Source organism: Mauremys reevesii, linkage group 6 (genome assembly GCF_016161935.1).
Source record: "Mauremys reevesii isolate NIE-2019 linkage group 6, ASM1616193v1, whole genome shotgun sequence".
NCBI lineage: Eukaryota > Metazoa > Chordata > Testudines > Geoemydidae > Mauremys > Mauremys reevesii.
This window is the reverse complement of record NC_052628.1, coordinates 78,229,757-78,249,207: the sequence shown is the minus strand read 5'-3', so window position 1 is coordinate 78,249,207 and position 19,451 is coordinate 78,229,757. Positions and strand designations below refer to the sequence as shown.

At 40.5% G+C, this 19,451-nt stretch overlaps 1 protein-coding gene across 2 annotated transcripts in view; it reads right to left on the bottom strand.

Moving 5' to 3' along the window:
* Positions 1-18,393, bottom strand: part of CDC42SE2 (CDC42 small effector 2) — a 114,817-nt gene extending 96,424 nt beyond the window's left edge. The window contains exon 1 of one of the 2 annotated variants that reach the window (XM_039545083.1): positions 17,924-18,393. The gene's annotated coding sequence lies outside the window, so the exon portion shown is untranslated. Of the gene's footprint in view, positions 1-17,531; positions 17,662-17,923 lie in introns of those variants that run through there. The other variant, XM_039545084.1, reaches the window with a different exon arrangement.
* Positions 18,394-19,451: the final 1,058 nt, after the last annotated feature.

The following is a 19,451-nucleotide window of genomic DNA, read 5'->3' as shown; positions in this document are numbered from 1 at the left end:
CAGAACTGGGCTGAAGGCAGCACAGAAGTGAAGGTGACAATCCCACAACTCCCCTCCAACGGCTTTGCGACCCGCCACAACCACAGCACTGTAAGAATTCAGTTATAAAAATCTGAAAACATGAAATTGACTACATTTTCAAATCCTATACTATGAAATTGACCAAAACGGACCTTGACTTTGGTAGAGCCTTATGTATATGGTACTAGCTTTAAAATGCATTTCTACCTACTTATAAATAAATAAAGTCTTAAGCCAGTTCCAACACGAAAGTGTCCAAGTACAAATTATTCCCTTACTTGAGGACTACAATCAGTCAGCTTTGTTTTTTGTTGTTGTTATTTTTTTTTAAAAGGCCATCAACCAGACATTTCAGTTTACTCTCAAAAAGAGAGGACTAAGAAGGTAAGATAGCAAGATAAAACAATAAAGCATTATAAAATAAACAATCAGTTGTCTGCAGAAAGTTGAATCAAAGTGTAAGTAATTGTAAAACATGAAATCAAGGGTTGGTTCTGCATCTGCCAGGGTGGATTTGATTTAAATCACTAGTGTGGAAATACTCGATTTAATCATGGATTTCTACTTAAAAGTGCTTCTTGTTGGTTGTTATAACCTTAATACATATTCTTCACAACTCAGAGCTAGATGAGACCCAAACTGGGTCTCTTTTACAGCCTGCTGCCATTATAGGTTTTCCCTTCTAGTGAGAGAATGGTATGGTGGATCTCAAATCAATGAAGGCTACACTCAGAAAGACCTCAAGACTTCTGGAACATGCTGCTCAAATAGTTTCACTTTTGTTTCTACTGCCTGTCCCTCCCTTCTCACATTTATCTCCAGACTTCTTCTCCTTGTCCAGATCTAATCCGCCCCCAACAATCTTCTCTTCATTGAACTTTTTGAAATTTTGCACTTTTAGAGAGAGGTAAGGGATTGACTGTGTGTACACAAATTTGCAAAGGGACAATAGGGTTGAGGTCTATTATTTCTCACCTCTATATATTATTTATTTAAAAACATTTTTGCTGTTAACAAGCATGTTATCTCTGGAGACACAAATCCACAGTCTGAGAACTGCAAAATTAAGAATCTCTGATGGTATCTTCTAGACTGAGCACTGAGTCCCATTGGGAAGATAGAAAGATTAACCTAAATAATCTATACAGAAGCCCCTGGAACCTCATAAGATTGGGTCCCTAATCCATGAACTACAGGAACTCATTTACAAAACTTTTCTTAAACATTACATGAATATAAAAACAGCAAAGAGTCTTGTGGCACCTTATAGACTAACAGACATTTTGGAGCATGAGCTTTCGTGGGTGAATACCCACTTCGTCACCCACGAAAGCTCACGCTCCAAAACGTCTGTTAGTCTATAAGGTGCCACAAGACTCTTTGCTGTTTTTACAGATCCAGACTAACACGGCTACCCCTCTGATACATGAATATATTGTCTCACACTACAGAATTAAAATTTATAATCTCTATTCCATGAGGAGATATCTTTGAGCTATAATCTTTATATAGGTTTTTCCCTCAAAAAGCATTTTATCAAAATAATCCGATTTAAATTTAAAAAATTGGATTTTTTTTTAAATCATTTATTTGTATCCACCCTGGCCTCTGCTGAATGATGACAGTTCCTAACACATTAACATCCCAGTCCTGTTCTCATTGACGTTAATGGCAAAGCCCTGTCAATGGTGGTTGTATCAGGCCCCAAGCAAGCTCTTTTAAAGTGACTTTCTTCAAGAGGCCTAAAGAAATTAATGCACTCAAAATATGGATTTTACAAACAGTTTTTAGAAATCCTTGCCAGTGTATCAGGATCTCCATGTGGGGGGTAGGTATCCCTTTCAGAAGGCTTAAATAATACTGCATTGTATTTCCCAGCAGGGAGCTGAGGCTCATGCAACAGATTAGGCCTGAGAGGTGTAATTCTATTAAAAGCCATCAAAATTCAGATAGTTTCAACATTTTTAAGAGGTAAATTCCAACATTATAGAATTTACCTTTAAAAAAACAACACTTTCAGACTTTGAAACCACTGAATCAAATAGTTTCAAATAGGACCTGAATATTCTCAGTCCTAATCTGCCTCAAAATAGAATTTTATTTTCCTTTCTCAAGTAAAACAAATACTCATCCTGATCGATTTTTATGTTTTGCTCAATGTCACATGACATTGAGAATTAACAGACTACATGGCACAACCACCACCAGCAAGGGGAATCTGACAGCGTTGCGTCCAGGGTCGGTGCAAGGATGTTTTGTGCCCTAGGCGAAACTTCCACCTTGTGCCTCCCCTGTCCCCGATCCTCCGCCCCGATCCTCCCCCCCACAGCAGCTCCCTCCTCCGCCCTGAGGCACTCTCTCCCCCCCCCCGCGGCAGTGCCCCACCCCCCACCCTCCGCCCTGAGGCACCCCCCCGCCCCAGCTCATCCCTGCTCCGCCTCCTCCCCAAGCACGCCGTCGCTGCTTCATTTCTCCCTCCTCCCAGGCTTGCGGCGCCTAAGCTGATTGGCACTGCAAGCCTGGGAGGCGGGATAAGTGAAGCAGCTCACCCCTGCCCTGCCTCCTCCCCGAGCCCCGTTGCTGCTTCACTTCTCCCGCCTCCCAGGCTTGCGGCGCCAATCAGCTTAGGCGCCGCAAGCCTGGGAGGCGGGAGAAGTGAAGCAGCCACGGTGTGCTCAGGAAGGAGGCGGGGCAGGGGTGAGCTGGGGCGGGGAGTTCCCCTGTATGTGTCCCCCCCCCTTACTTGCTGCAGGAGGCCCTCCCCGCACTCCGCTGCCCCAGCTCCCTCCGCTTAAATGTCGGCAGCGACCAGGGCGGCCGAAGATCCGGCCGCCGCAGTCGCTGCCGAAGAAAATGCCGCCCCCCCAAATCCTAGTGCCCTAGGCGACCACCTAGGTCGCCTAAATGGTTGCACCGGCTCAAATTAAAATCTAAATGTATTTGGCATAGTTTTTACACTGCAGAAATCCAGTGTGTGCACTACCCTACTTGTACAAGTATTTGACCTTAAATGACAAAAAAGGAAACTCTAAACGAAGGCTGCCAGTCCATTCTTAGCTCACTCCACTGTACAAAGATATTGCAGTAGTTTAAAAACAGGTTTTAATCTTACATCAGTGCTGCAGGGCCCATCTCATCCTGTTGTGCCTAAAGCGTAAAGAAGCCTCTTTACTTTTGTACTCGCCCCTCCTCCCTCTGTTTTGGTGAAATAATATGTAACATTTTAAAGCAATTTTTTTTCTTTTAGAAGGATCCTCTCAGAACTCTATTGCTCTGTCATTGGAAACCTATTTTCAAATGTAGCATCTTTACCTGGAAGTGGTAGAAACAATCAGATCAGATTTGGGCAAAGCCTACATTAACTAATGAATGTTCCTTCCTATTTGATCTAAGAAACTAAAATCAATTAAAATTAAGCATCAGCATGTAGTTCAAATAACCCCCAGCACGTCTGCTTCAAATCACACAAATGCCCAAACAAAGCCTCTGTTCTAATATAGAACTTGCACATGTTAGAACTGGCAGGTGCTCAGGATTCAATATATTTGAGGAGTCTCAACATATGTGGAGAAACATGGTTTTAAAAATAAATCAATATTTAAAGTAAAAATAATAAAGTCATGTCCTTTAACAAAAAAATTAGCAAGAAAAGGATACCAGTACATCTAATATGTGATCACTAAACTGTCTCACTCAACCAGTGTATGATGGGGTCTTTAATAAATCAGTAGCTAAAAAATTGCTCCATTGCATGAACAGATTCACAGCTTCCAAGAACTGAAACCTGTTTTCATGAGACAAAGCATTTCATAGTCATCACTTTTCAAATTTACTCTCATGGAGGACAGATTTAACTTTGTAAGGAATAACTGAGCTCCAAGTATTTTCAATGAAGGAAAACCATTTTAAGCAACTAAAACAAAAGGAACACCTCTACCAAAAATGCACCAAACTGTGAGTTTAACACATACCATTGCTCAAATGGCTCTGCAGCTGATAAAACAACTTCCAGAAAATTTGATGTGCAAGTTTGGCAGATACCAAATTCAGAACCTTAAGAGCTAAGACTGAGACTTAACCCACACAAAAAAATTATCCAGATTTGTAAGTAGTGCTGGAAGCTCTCCTACAAAGCACATTGGCGGGGTATTGAATCCTGATATGCAGATTCCTTCTAGGGGAACAACAACCCAGTTTGTTCTTGCCTCTCCAATGAGATTGGCTACAAAAGTTCAACATATTGGTTGTTTTCTAATGTGATTACCTGTCAAATAAGAAATGGATTGGGACCCCCTACGCATTCTCTCACACCACCCAATATGCAAGTCAATAAAATATAATCTGGATTTGAACCAGTATGAAAGGCTAGCCAAACTTCTACAGAAAGATACATTACTTTTAATATTAAACTGCAATTATTTCTTAAACTCATTTTGGGGTTTCAGGTTAATTATTATTATTATTTTTAAACCATGACATACATTCTGCTTTCACTGACACACACAGTATTCACTAATAGAGACAAGCTGATGGCGACATAGGTAGATGATATAGTGGGCAAAACATTCACCATTGCTAGAAATTGGAGAACAAAAATGGTGGTGGAGGGGAGAGATAGCATGGACCCTGTGATTCAGGACTCATTCCATATTCAATGCAATGATAGTGTGCATAAAGTTTCTTGACATACCTACAAAGCAAGAATCTAAAACATGTCAGGATGTGATCTGGCAAGATTTCAACAGATGATGAGCTGCTACAACAACTGTAGCCTTTTTAATATGCAGCTCCAGTTCTGAAGACATCCTTTTCTATGCCAAGGTGTCTTAGACCTCTCTACGATGTTCTCAGAGCTGCAGTATAACCAGTCTCACTAAGTTTTGATATGCCATTGTCCAAATAAAGAAAAAAAGCCAACCAATACTCTCATCTCTTTGATTTTGTGAGCAGATTAGCTGCCAGGTCACAATAAATCAGATACAGGGATTTGTTTTTTGTTTTTTTAAGGCCATTAACAGCACTGGCTGTATCATATTATTAATTAAGCCCAAAGAGCCACAGCTCCTAGTGGCAGTGAACACATGTAATATACTAAAGTCAGCTTCTGGCTTTACCCTGCTTCCCACACAAACATTACCATGGTGATGTACAACATTTGTTGCCTGGAATTTTGGAGTAGCACTGTATCTAAAATGCCCTTAGTATCTTTGATTAGATGTGAATACAAATCAGGTTACATTTAAAGAGACAATATGAGTCACAAACATTTGATAAATACTGTCCTAGGACAGAACACGCTGATTAAAATATCTTTAAATTTGACCTACCTGAGCATAAGCAATCTTCTACCCCACCTTTCCAGTTACGGGGGTGGGGGGGCAGGGGAAGGGGGGAGGATTAAAAATCCAAATAGAGGGAATCTGGTATGAAGAAAAGCATCCAAATTATTCTCTGGTCCTTCTGAGTGTAATAATCACCCTTATTATTTTATTAGAAATGCCAGTTCTTGAACAAGTAGCATAATGCATTTTCTTCCACCAATTCTTTAGACTTGTTTGCTTCAGAAAATGGATTCTCTGAGCAATATAAATTGAACACAATTATTGGAATTTCCAAATAATATTACGTTGCTCAATGCCAAAACAACAAGACTATCTAATCACAGAATCATAGATTATTAGGATTGGAAGGGACCTCAAGAGATCATCTAGTCCAACCCCCTGCTCAAAGCAGGACCAGTCCTCAAATGGCTCCCTCAAGGATTGAACTCACAACCCTGGGTTTAGCAGGCCAATGCTCAAACCACTGTGTGTTGCTTGGTTGGCACAGTCTTTAACCAGATAAATACATTTGTTTGAATTGTAAGTTGTCTGTCTAGGTTGCGAGTTCCATGGAACAGGGAACATTCTTCCTCAGCGTTCTTTGTTCTTTGCGGGAAATAAAGACAGACAACAAGCCAGTGGCCTGCCAGCTACGTATGCAAGTCCTGACCAGCTGTGCATTGTCTGACTGGTGGTTCGAAGGCCAGATCTGGCTTGCAGGACAATTCTATCTGGCCCCCAAAGGACCGCACAGCATGACCTCACATGCACCATACATGTGAGGTCACATCACATGAAGGATACTGTTTTGGACCACTTAAGGCAGTCAAATGAACTGTTTCATACCTTACTGTAACTGTCACGCTATGCCACAGCAACCAGCAGAAGTGTGTGTGTGTGTGGGGGGGGAACCTAGAATATCCACCCACCCTGGCATAGAGTATAGGCCATGAATCTGTCTGTGTATAATATTCCACAATTTCTCTTATTCGTCAATGCTACCAATATTGCATCAAATTAGGCTCTGATCTTGCAAACATTTACATGTGTTTAACTTTCTACATGTGCATCATCCAAATGAAGTTAGAATTGAGGGCTGAAGTCAATGGGAATTTGCCATCAACTTCAATTTGGCTAAAATTTTACAAGAGGTACTTAAGCACGTGAGTTGTCCCATTTAAGTCAATGGGAGTTGGTGGGGAAGGACTATGGAATAAAAACTGTGCACTGAAATCTTAGATACTAAGACAAGATTGTGCCTGCATATACAGGAGGGTAGGTGTGAGGGTTATAGAGTTTCCTCAGAGTCCTAATTTCTTAGCATCCTTGTCCAGTAGCCAGGTCCAATGGCACAATTGTGAACTAGTGCATGTGAGCCCACCCTGCAGCCAATTAAATTAAGCAGCAGTACTGGTGTACAACCCCTCCAAATCCACCTCAGTGCAGGCTTAAATCCACTAACTAGTCCTAATATTCAGAGGCTTTACCTGCTACAAGATAGCTGTTTTAATTCTGAGCTTTCTTCCTCGTCAAACAAATGGCCTTTATGTCAATAAAGCCAGAGGCAACTGAGTTTTATCTCTGTAAACAGAGTACGGCCATAATAAATAAATAAATAAATAAACATAATTTAATATTGAAATAAAGGAACCTGATGAAACATAGCTGGCCCTGCTTGTACTACTGAAAAAGTCCTCGCCACATGCAGATCAGGGTGAATAAAAATCAATGATTTTAAAAAAAAATCTGATTTTTTAAAATTTAAATCAGATTTTTTTGATAAAATGCTTTTTGAGGAAAAAACCTATCTAACGATGGTTTTAATTAAGATACATTATAACTCAAAGCTATCTCATCATGGAATAGGGATTATAAATTCTAATTCTATAGTATGAGACAATATATTCATGTAATGTTTAAGAAAAGTTTTGTAAATGAGTTCCAATAGTTCATGGATTAGGGACCCAATTTTATAGGGTTCCAGGGGCTTCTGTATAGATTATTTAGGTTAATTTTTCTATCTACTCAATGGGGCTCGGTGCTCAGTCTAGAAGATATCATCAGAGATTCTTAGTTTTGCAGTTCTCAAACTGTGGATTTGTGTCTCCAGAGATAACATGCTTGTTAACAGCAAAGATGTTTTTAAATAAATAATATAAAGAGGAGAGAAATAACAGACCTCAACCCTATTTTCCCTCTGCAAATTTGTGTACTCAGAGTCAATCCCTTACCTCTCTCTAAAAGTGCAAAGTTTCAAAAAGTTCAGTGAATAGAAGATTGTTGGGGGTGGAACAGATCTGGACAAGGAAAAGAAGTCTGGAGATAAATGTGAGAAGGGAGGGACAGGCAGTAGAAACAAAAGTGAAACTGTTTAAGCAGCATGTTCCAGAAGTCTTGAGGTCTTTCTGAGTGTAGCCTTCATTGATTTGAGATCCACCATACCATCCTCTCACTATAAGGGAAAACCTATAATGGCAGCAGGCCATAAAAGAGACCCAGTTTGGGAATAAGAATCATTCAAGAAATATATGTTTGCTGATGATGTTTTAAAGAAAGTCACACCAGTGAACTGGTGGAAGCACTTGGATTCAGAGACTGTTGAAGTGATAATCTCACTTTTAACAGTAGTAGCTTCCTCTGCCGGCGTAGAAAGAATATTTTCTTCCTTTGGACTAATTCATTCCAAACTGACAAATCGTTTGGGACCTGAAAAAGCAGGAAAGCTTGTTTTTGTTTTCCAGATTATGAACAAACAGGAAAATGAAGGTGAAACAACTGAGTTAGCTGAAGAAGCCAATATTTTAAGTTTCTCATGTTGACCTGGATGACATAGTCAGTTTAATTCTTTTTAATTTCATTTAACTATTTTAGTTAAAAACAATTTCAACAAAAAAGAACCTGATTTTAAAAAAACTGAAGGTTTAACTACATTCAAAAATTCATATGCTTGTTTTGTTAAAATATTATGTTTGCTGTTGAAGAAAAAAATCCAGAATACATAATGTTGTTTTAGTTAAATAAAACAATTTAAATGTCTGTCTGGTGATGTTCTCCTCCAAATACAGCATGGCAAGAAAATCCTCCAAATATTAATGATTAACCTGTTCAACTGGAGATCACCTTCCAATGACTTCATAAATATCTGCTTCAATTACCTTTGCTAATGAAATAACCAATCATTCATTTTCTGATATAGCTGAAAAATAATCTGAAAAGTTTTCAAAATAAAATCGCTTTAAAAATGTATTGCATGTACCTTCTAAAAATGAAACCTACATCTATCTCTGAGTTGTGAAGAATATGTATTAAGGTTATAACAACCATCAAGAATGCACTTTTATGAAGAAATCCATGATTAAACTGAATCTTCCTGACTACTGATTTATATCAAATCCACCCTAATTCAGATTCAGAGAAGAAGGAGTGCATTGCCTGAACACTATCTTAAAATAGTAACTAGAGTTACTGACCTACAGCTTCTTCTACCACCCCACAGACCTCTCCAATGTTTATGGTGTCTTACTGGAATCATTCCCTTACAGAAACGTAAGTATTGTTTTCTGTATCCAGTAATAAGCAGTACTGATTTCAAGACACCATATACGCATTAATGTATACTTGTGTATGATACACTGAACAGTATTTGTAGGAAATATCAGAGCTAAATATGATTTTAAAAGTCTAGTTATAGGTAATTTCAGCAAATATGTACAGTATTTGAATCTACATTTTGTTCTGTTGCAGGTCAGTGTCTCAAGTGTCGTCCTCAAAACAATCTCAGATGAACTACTAAGTGAAACACCTGCGTTTGCCCTCTGCTGATGGCATTACTTCCATTCTGGACCATGCAATGTTTCCAATGTTGAAGTACTCAAGACCATTCTTTACCCCCAAAATACTGATTTTCCTTATGGTCACATTTTTTAATGTCTCACGGGATACAAAATATTTTTGCTAAGAACTCAGAGTAGCACAATGTTAGAAAAGGACTGACATGCTACATCTAAAAGATATCCAAATATCTAAAATATATTACCTTATCCACCTTATCACCCTACAGCTCTGCAAGATTCCACTCTGTCACACAGTTAATTGAGGGAAATGGACCATACTAGTCAGCAGTTGAATGTAAAGTTGTATGAAAAAGCTGTATTTGGAATACATATAGAAAGGAGCCATTCCTTTAGCAAGCAGTGCCTGATAGAGAATAGCCGTATCACAGAATGCCAATAAAGAAAGAGAGAGACAGAGTGCAAGAGAGAGAGAGAGAGAGAATGTTATCAATTAGCGCAAGAAGTTATTGGATACAAACTGGGAAATAAAGTAACCCACATAAATAATGAAGTGTCCCACATGGAATAATTCAACATTTAACAGCCCAAAGGTTTTGACAACAAAGTTAGTTCCATTTGACTTAAGTGCAGTGATTGTGCAAGACTTAATCTGCTCCAAAACCTGGTGTCAAAAAAGGAGGAGGGAAAGCACTTACTAGAAAAGTGACCTCAAAACACTGAAGCCAAGCAAAAGGGAAAGGAAAGAATTATTTTGATAAAACAAAGTGCACAAAAAGGCAAGTCTATAAATTAAAACAGAGGAAGTTCTAACAGTTTCTGAGATAGCTATAGCTAGAAAATTGCTGATTTCGCTGAAAATGTAGTGAAAGTGGGCAATTAAGATTTTTGTGACACCACATTTTCTACTTTGTTAAAGGCTTCATACAGTTTACAGATTTGAATTGTTATGGATATAATGCTTGCTTTCAGTAAAGTTCAAAGCAAATGCAAGCTGAGAACCATTTTAAAAAGTGTAAATATTTCTTCAAACAATGCCTTGTTAAAAAAAATATAAAACACTAAAATGCTTAGCAAATGAAGGTGCAGTGTGCTAAGCAGTTATTCAATACACAAATTGCTTTCTGTTTTTGGACCCTGTTTTAGACACACATGGAACAAATGGTTTTTTGTTCTGATCTAAACAGTTATAGATAATTAGAAATGTTATCCCTGCTTGCTTTTTAAACTACCACAAGTACTTGGCTGGGAAGACAGATCATTACATACAATTTTTATCATTAGGTTTCATCTTAAGATATGAGGAGCCTCAACTCACATTGCTTATATGAAATTTTTTCCAAATATTACCATAAGAATGAATCAGTATTTTTCATACAACAATTCTTCTACAGTGCAGGAACATCACTGTACACAATTACCCTGAGCAAACATTTAATATTTATTGCCATTTCAGCTCACATACAACTTAAACCATAAGGAGTAGGAGGAACAACTGTCCAACCAAGGACCGCATTGGCAACTTGACAGTAGACAGACAGCCAAAATCAAAAGCTAGAGCAGGCTGCAGCAGGAGGATGTTTGAATGAAGAAGCAGCACTGGATGCTGAGACCTAGAATCTCTACAGTCTACATTTCAGTATTAAAAGGAAGTAGTGGCTGTGGGCCATATATTAACCAATGTTTGAACCATTCACTGATCACCTTCAATCTAAGCAAATTAACATCTAAATTAAAGAGTATTTTGAATATTGGAAAGAATGTTTAAAATCCATATTAAAGATATACTAAGCCCTAGAGAAAGAATTTGCTTTCTCAGAGTGTTCCCTGGGCTTCTGATTTTGACATCTGCTTTCTGGTTCCCTATTGGGGGGGGGGGTTAATAAATTATTATGTTATTATTATATTTGTATTGTAAGTTTGAATCCAAGAAGAGCCCTAGTATTGTACCACTCTATCTAGCTACCTCAGCCAACCTGGGTGATTTCATTTTGCATTCTGCTAGCAGCACTCTAGAGCAAGTGGTGTCCTTGGGGATGTGTCATAAGAATGGCTGTACTAGGTCAGACCAAAGGTCCATCCAGTATCCTGTATACTGACAGTGGCCAATGACAGGTGCCCCAGAGGGACTGAACCTAACAGGTAATGATCAAGTGCTGTCCCATCACCACCCTCTGACAGAGGCTAGGGACACCTTTCCTGGCTAATAGACATTAATGGACTTAACCTCCATGAATTTATCCAGTTCTCTTTTAAACCCTGTTATAGTCCTAGCCTTCACAACCTCCTCAGGCAAGGAGTTCCTCAAGTTGACTGTGCGCTGTGTGAAGAACTTCCTTTTATTTGTTTTAAACCTGCTGCCCATTAATTTCATTTGGTGGCCCCTAGTTCTTATATTATGGGAACAAGTAAATAACTTTTCCTTATTCACTTTCTCCACATCACTCATGATTTTATATACCTTTTTCATATCCCCCCTTAGTCTCCTCTTTTCCAAGCTGAAAAGTCCCAGCCTCTTTAATCTCTCCTCCTATGGGACCCATTCCAAACCCCTAATCATTTTAGTTGCCCTTCTCTGAACCCTTTCTAATGCCAGTATATCTTTTTTGAGATGAGGAGACCACATCTGTACGCAGTATTCAAGATGTGGGCGTACCATGGAGTTATATAAGGGCAATAAGATATTCTCCGTCTTATTCTCTATCCCCTTTTTAATGATTCCTAACATCCTGTTTGCTTTTTTGACCGCCACTGCACACTGCGTGGATGTCTTCAGAGAACTAGCCACGATGACTCCAAGATCTTTTTCCTGATTAGTTGTAGCTAAATTAGCCCCCCATCATATTGTATGTATAGATGGGGTTATTTTTTCCAATGTGCTAATATTACTTTACGTTTATCCACATTAAATTTCATTTGCCATTTTGTTGCCCAATCACTTAGTTTTGTGAGATCTTTTGAAGATCTTCACAGTCTGCTTTGGTCTTAACTATCTTAAGCAGTTTAGTATCATCTGCAAACTTTGCCACCTCACTTTTTACCCCTTTCTCCAGATCATTTATGAATAAGTTGAATAGGATTGGTCCTAGGGCTGACCCTTAGGGAACACCACTAGTTACCCCTCTCCATTCTGAAAATTTACCATTTATTCCTACCCTTTGTTCTCTGTCTTTTAACCAGTTCTCAATCCATCAAAGGATCTTCCCTCTTATCCCACGACAGCTTAATTTACATAAGAACCTTTGGTGAGGGCCCTTGTCAAAGGCTTTCTGGAAATCTAAGTACACTATGTCCACTGGATCCCCCTTGTCCACATGTCATAATCACAAAATGCCAAAGAGAAAACTGATATGAATCACTAATCAGCGAGTGCTAGGAAGGTTTGGGACAGGGACTGGGAATTCTGTTACCAATAAAACAATATAGAATAATAAAAGGAAGTTAATATTCTGTGGTAATTTTTTCAGAAGGTAATCACTAATTATGGCTCTAATCCTACCAGAGGGAAACATGTGGATGGACCCTTATGCATAACCAAATACCTCTGTTACTCTGCCCACTGTACAGAGGAAGATAAAGTAAATGCTCCAAGTATGTCAGCACTTATTTAATTGTGCCTCCATGAAGGGTGGCTAATTAACTGAATACTTCTACTCCTGTTGAAGTATCAACCCCTACGCTAACTACAAATATATTGCAAGCCCCAAAAATAAACCCTCTCATGGGACACTCTCCGAATTTATCAGTCCTTAACTCTCCAGCAGTTATAATTGCTGCAAGGAATGTGAAAACAGTAACAGAACAGAGTGAAGGGGGATACAATTAACATAAACTTGTTTTAATATGGGGGGTGCAGTTACCTGATTATGCCTATCCTGCTTCCATTTTGTATCCAAGGTCTTTATTTCCTCAATCTCTCCCCCTACTTAAAGCCCTCACTGCTAACCCAAGGAAGAAAGACACGAAGCAGTTGTGCATGATGCAGACAAGTGCTTTTAGCTGGTCAAAACACCCTCAGAAACGTTGAGAAGCTTTTGACTGGTTCATGGCTAGCCATAAGCATCACTGCTTGAAGACTAATGTTTTACCCTGTGACAAAAAACACTCCACAGACCCATTTTCAGAACCACTGTACTTCAGAACGTCATTTACAGCAGGCAGGTTTTTACATCCTCAAAGAACAAAGTGTATATTTGGGGCATGGGGGAAGAGAATACCAGCTTGTTTTAAATCACAGCTGACACTTGTAAAGACTAGCAATAGACTGATTTAACTAACAAATATTTAGGGGACTAGATCACTTAGTACATGAATTTTTGTGTTTTCACCTCTGGGAATCCAAATCCAATTGTTGCCATTGTGCCTGAATATATTTTTAATGAGGTAACTAGTGAAGTGTCCTAAAGGTTTGGTAGTGCACTCTCAGCTTACACAACCTACACAGACTGTAGTACAAAAGCATGCGTAAAGCTCGTGAAGACTCAAGGACCAAACCTGTAATATTACTCTGATCTGATTTTGGTTCTTCTCTTTTTAAAAAATGAAGGTATTTCATAATTTGAGTAACCATGTATCTCTGTTATCCCCCAGAAAGCTAATCAATTTTGGTCTCATATTTCTGCTTGTTTTTTGTACTGTGGCAACAATTTGCATGTGGTCATTATTAAGAATCTAAATCAGTATATAATTTTGTCAGAACAACACGCAGAAGCAAAATATCAGATCTGACAGAAGAATGGTAAGATTGTTGTATTTAAGTTTTTGAATTATACACTTCTCAGAGGCAAAGGCTTCCAAAATAAGATGTGCTATGTTTAACTTTTCTGCTAGAACTTGTATTCCTAAAATAGTCTACAGGTGACCTCAAGAGTCACCATTCCTCCTATTAGGATACATTCCAATATGCTTTTGGGTGAATAGGTTATAGAATGGGAAGTCATGCAAGTGAAAATTAAACTAAACTATTAGGAATGAAGCTGTTCTTCCAGGGAAAAAAATTAAACTAAACTAACTCTATATTATTGATCTAACAGTTACCAGGGGAAACCTAAAGCTGAATTATATTTGTCTTAGAATTCTAGTTAAAAAAAAAAGAAAGAAAAAAAAATATTTGCGAACCAGCCAAAAGCTAAGGACAACAGAAGCATACACAGAATTCAAAACACTCAGTCACGTCCCCAATGGCATCACATTGGATCATAACCTCACCCTAGTGGACAAACAATTAATTTTGACAGTGATTGGTGGTTAACATTTTTTCATCACAATCTAGTTTTCCCCACTAAAGACTTAATAGTGTTAGTGCCTAATACAGTTCTTGCTGAAAAAAATTTGCTAAGCATTTCTTACTCACTATAAAGCCTCCAAGTGACATGAGATGGTTTCTCGTCACCACTATATTACTCATGATCTATCGTTATACTGCCTGTTCTGCAGAAAAGAAAAAAGTCACTTAGAACACTCTGCTGCAGTTTTCCTCTTTATACTATTTTTTCCCCTTCCCCTGCTAAAATCAATCAACTTATTTTTTTGGACAACAGGAACCAATACAAGATGTTGAAAAAGCTCCTGCCGTCTTTTTCTATCATGACAAACTTTTCTGAAATCGTTACAATGCCAGCTACAGTAGAACTCTGACAAGCACCTGGGGTCAGAATTAATGGCATGCTTCAAGACAAGTTGTTTTTTCTTGTTATATAATATAAAAATAGCCAGTAGATTTAAAACTCTGAGTCTCACCTATCTCTACTGTGATAGCATATAGCTGTAGGAGATTCAGGCATGGACTAACAAATTATATGTAATGACCCTACAGCTTCCTTTATTCTTCACTCAATCAGTGCAACAACAGGTTATAAAAATACTTACTAAGGCTAATTTTATAATTCCTAATTTACAGATCTTTGGAATCAACAATGTCATGAAGTTTCTTGAAGAAGAAAAAAAAACAAAACCCACAAATGAATTCCTTGTTGTAGGAATGACTCCACTACTTCTCAGAGAGAAAAGCTAGAATAGAGTTAGGAACCTGCTGTTCTGTAGAAAATGCACTAACCACTAATAAAGTCATCTTGATTATCAAGAAACTTATATAACTTTTGCTTCTAAATTTCTTATTGCACCTAAGAGATTGTTTAAATCCCAATCCTGCAAATACTTACACCTGTGCTCAACTTTATGCAAAGTGAATAATCCCACTGAACTAAGCAATGAGTTCAGTGAGACTATTCACTTACATAAGTATCTGCAGGCTCAGGGGCAGACTTACCACTCTCCAACATTTAATCTTTAACATTGCCTTTTTTGGCAAAAAGGGAAATGACAATAGAAACTGAAAGAGATCAGGAACAGACTGAGAGTTGCACAGGTGTATTGACAATGCAAGTGGTGTTATTTCCAAAATGACTTGCTTACCTCCAACCATTTTTTAGTACTATGAAATCCCCAAAGATATTTTATAATATAAAATGTTCTGTAAGATTCACCAGCTATCAGCTCTTCCCTACTTAGATCAACATGGGTGTGAGCAAGGTAGTATTATATGGGCAATTATAAACTAGAAAGACAAACAATCATTGGACAAAAGTCTAATCTCACTTTCACCAGTGTCAATCCAGCATAATTTTACCATTACAATCATTGGAATTACTCAAGTTATACCCATATAAAACAGAACAGAATCTCGCCCTTTTTTGTTAGGATTCAGAAGATAAATGGAGAGCTTAAAAATAATATTACATAAGCTTTTCTGTCACAAAAAGATCCATCTTTAATTTACTAAATCAAGTTAACCATTAAGCTATGATAAAGTAGTAAAATTTAGTCAGACAGCACTCAAAAATTAGCTTTAAGTTTTTATTTACAGAAAAAAAAACTATAAATAGCTGTCATCACAGCAGAGGTTGTGGGGTTTTTGCTTGTTTGTTTGATTTAATTGCCTCTAGAAGATCTTGTTACTCAACATAAAAATAAACATTTTTATTTAACATTTACCCCAAGTCACCCAAAGAGCAGTCAGCCTCTGGTTCAAAACAACGAAGAATTTGTGTGACACTTATTTCATGCTGGATGTCTAAGTCACAAATCTCACCTCAGAATGTTATATTTTCTTAGCCTATGAAAAGCAATAGTTTATGCCAAAGTTCTTCACACATGGTTAGTCATACAAAATAAACTTTAAAATATGTCAGGTGTTTGTTACTTATTTGAAAAGGTGACTTTTAGATGTTTTGTATCAGGAACACTGAATTTTGAAATTAACAGATTTAAATTCAAAGACAGATAAATTCATATATGCAACACTACCTTACAGTTCTGATGTGCTGGTGCTAACTCACCAATGATTTTATACATACAGCTTGTGGATAGTGTCAGGTAATTTCCCTAGAGTGAATTTTTGTATTTTACTCAGATTTGTATTATTTAACAATAAAAGCTGTCACATCAACCATGAACTCATTAACACGTCCATAGCGCCCAATAACGGACAAACATTTTTCCTCACATATGCAGTGAACAGTGCCCTGCTCCTGTTCAGTTACCAATGCTGCATTACAGTGCCATTACCACACCCTCTGTGCCAAGGAAAAAAAGCAAAAAGGAAGCCTCCTTTTGTCCTTGAGCTCAACACACACTTGCACTAAACAACCTGTTAAAGGCATCACCTGTCCCCCTCGATGTTCTCAATTGTCATATTTTCCCCAGAAAGAGCAGCTTTAAATATTTTTGAGCAAATGAAACTGTCCTTGCTGCCACTTCGACAAAAAAGGAACAAGGAATTAACTGCTAATATTTTTTTAAATGCTGTAGGAGCATCACTTTACTCACAGTGAAGCCTACAGCATTGTGGATAGGAAGCAAATCTGGCCTTATAATCACTGTAGATAGGCAGGGGGAGGGAGAGCGGAAAAAAATAATACATTTGTGATCTAAATCCCTATTGGAGTTTCCTCTCCTGCTCTCTTTAACTCCATGAGAAAGAGCCAAGCTGTGCAGGCACTAATTCTGTTAATGTTCTGATTAGCTTGGAGGAAGGAGGGGAGAGAGAGCCCTAGATTGTTTTTGCTTACTAATATCCAATTGCAGGGTTTACAGCCTATTTTAAAAGGGGGGGGGCACGGCACTGTGTGTAGGATCAGAGAGACTCGGCTTCCCTTCCCCCAAACCTTTGGTCCATGCCATTGTGAAACCTGACCTGCCACTGACAACAGCACTGGCTATGCAATGGTACCAAACATTTGCCAAGTTTTTTTAGCCTCCTGCTCCCACTTGCTTCACACTGCGAGAACTATTACACAGTGAGCCTTCATTTGTGCCCTGCGTGTGGGAATTTCCCCTCCTCCTGCTTTGGCTTTGAAGGAAGAGAAGTGACACCAGAATGGAGAGCGGAGGACTTTACCAGGCATGAAAATGGAGCTGCAGGCTCTGGTGCCTCACACCGTAGCCCGGTGGGGTCCACACAGGTATGGCTGTCTGTTTCCCACCAACACACCCGCACTACAGATCACACTCGTCTTCCGGCCCTGCGCCCCCAGCCCCAGCTCTGCTCCCCTCTTCGCTGGCAGGAGGCTGGGCGAGCCTGCATCCCTGCTTTGCAGCTGCAGCCGAGTTTGGGGGGGGGGGTGATGGTGGAAGGCGGGGGCGGGAGGGCGCTCTGGGAGGAGAAGAGGCCACTCCCAGTGCACATGAAGCCGGAGGCTTTCGCAGGAGGGGGTTACACAGAAATGGGGGAGAAGCACGAAAATTAGGCCCCTTCTGCCCCATAAACCCCCCCACCCCCCAGTCACTCACCTCCCGCTACAGCGGCGCCTGCTCCTTTGTCTGGCTTCCCCTCGGCAGCTCCGTCTCCCGCCGGGTGCCCGCAGCGCTGGGGAGGATGGAGATGAGATCAGTGCGGGAGGCTGCTGAGCCCGGGCGATCACATGGAGCAGGCGGGCGGGCGAGCGGGGGCCGCGCCCACTCCCCTCCCCGGCTGCCCCGGCTCTCGGGCGGCGGCGGGAGCTGGCGGCGAGGGATGCGGCAGGAGCAGCGCCTGGCTAGAGGGATTTTCCGTCGCCCTGCCTGGGAGCCGGGGCGGAGAGGCGAAGATGGCGACCTCGGTGCTGCTGCGGGAAGGGAAGGATCCCCCCAGGCCGCCCGCTCCGCTCCCGGCTGCTGCACCCGCTGCCGGCTCGGCGAGTAGGGGAGGGGACAAAGGAGGCCGGGCTGCCGCTGCCCGCCAGCCCCGTGCGCAGCCCCGCTCCTCCTCCGCACTTTCAAACAGCCGCCAGAGCCGCCCGGGTGCGCCCGGGAGAGCGCAGGCAGCCGGCGCGGGGCGCCCCCTGGCGCCTGGTCTGCAGCGCCCGGCGGGGAGAGCTCCCCGGGCGCCCGCGGCGGGAGGTGGCAGGAGCCCAAAGAGCGGAGCCGGGTTCACCAGCCAGTCCCACAGGCCTGAGGGCGCAGCCTTGGCCCCGGAGTCTGCTCTCCAGGCCTGGGTCCGCGGGGGATGACTGCACAGCCTCAGGCACCCTGCCACCCCCACCCAGCCTCTCTGGTAGCCTTGGCACAGCGGCCAGGGCACTGTAGGGATCAGTAACGGGCAGGTCCCCATCCTCAGGGATTAGCAGTCTTGGGATCCTGTTCTGATCCCACTGACTTCAATGGGACAACTCAGGAGAGTAGAGTAGCAGGACTGGGCACTCTGCTATGGTCCTAAAGAGGAGCCCGTGTTGTTAAGCTGGAAAGCTTCTCTCTGTCACCAACAGAAGTTGGTCCAGTAAAAGATATTACCTCTCCCACCTTGTCTCTCCAATATCCTGTGACCAGCACAGTTTACAACTACACTGCAATCCTATATTCATTTATGTTCAGCCTACATTTTCCTTTGAACTTCCACCTGTCTGAAAAACAACAGGACACTCCTGTGGTTTCCTGATATACAACCTGTCTTCTCTCTGTGAAAATGTTTTCATAAAAAAATATTTAACAGGGCACCTGACAATCAAGGAAATAGCTCCGAGTGCATCTTAGAGTATGTGAAATGCTATTTACTTTCTGCCACAGCAGTGGGGGTCTCCTGTTCCCTTCTCCTGTGAGAGGAAAATTTGACACGTGATGTTTGTTGCAGAATACTGGAGCTCCCATGAAACATAGTCTAAAAGGGCTTAATTGTCTTCCTGCATTTGTCAGTCCTGTTTCCTTGCTTTACAAGACCTTGATTCTGAGAGGTACTGCACACCCTCAGCTCCCATTAAAGTCAATGGGAACTGAGAGCACTCAGTGCCTTTCAACAGATGATCAGAATCTCACAGAATTCCCAAATGCCCTGGATTCTTAAATT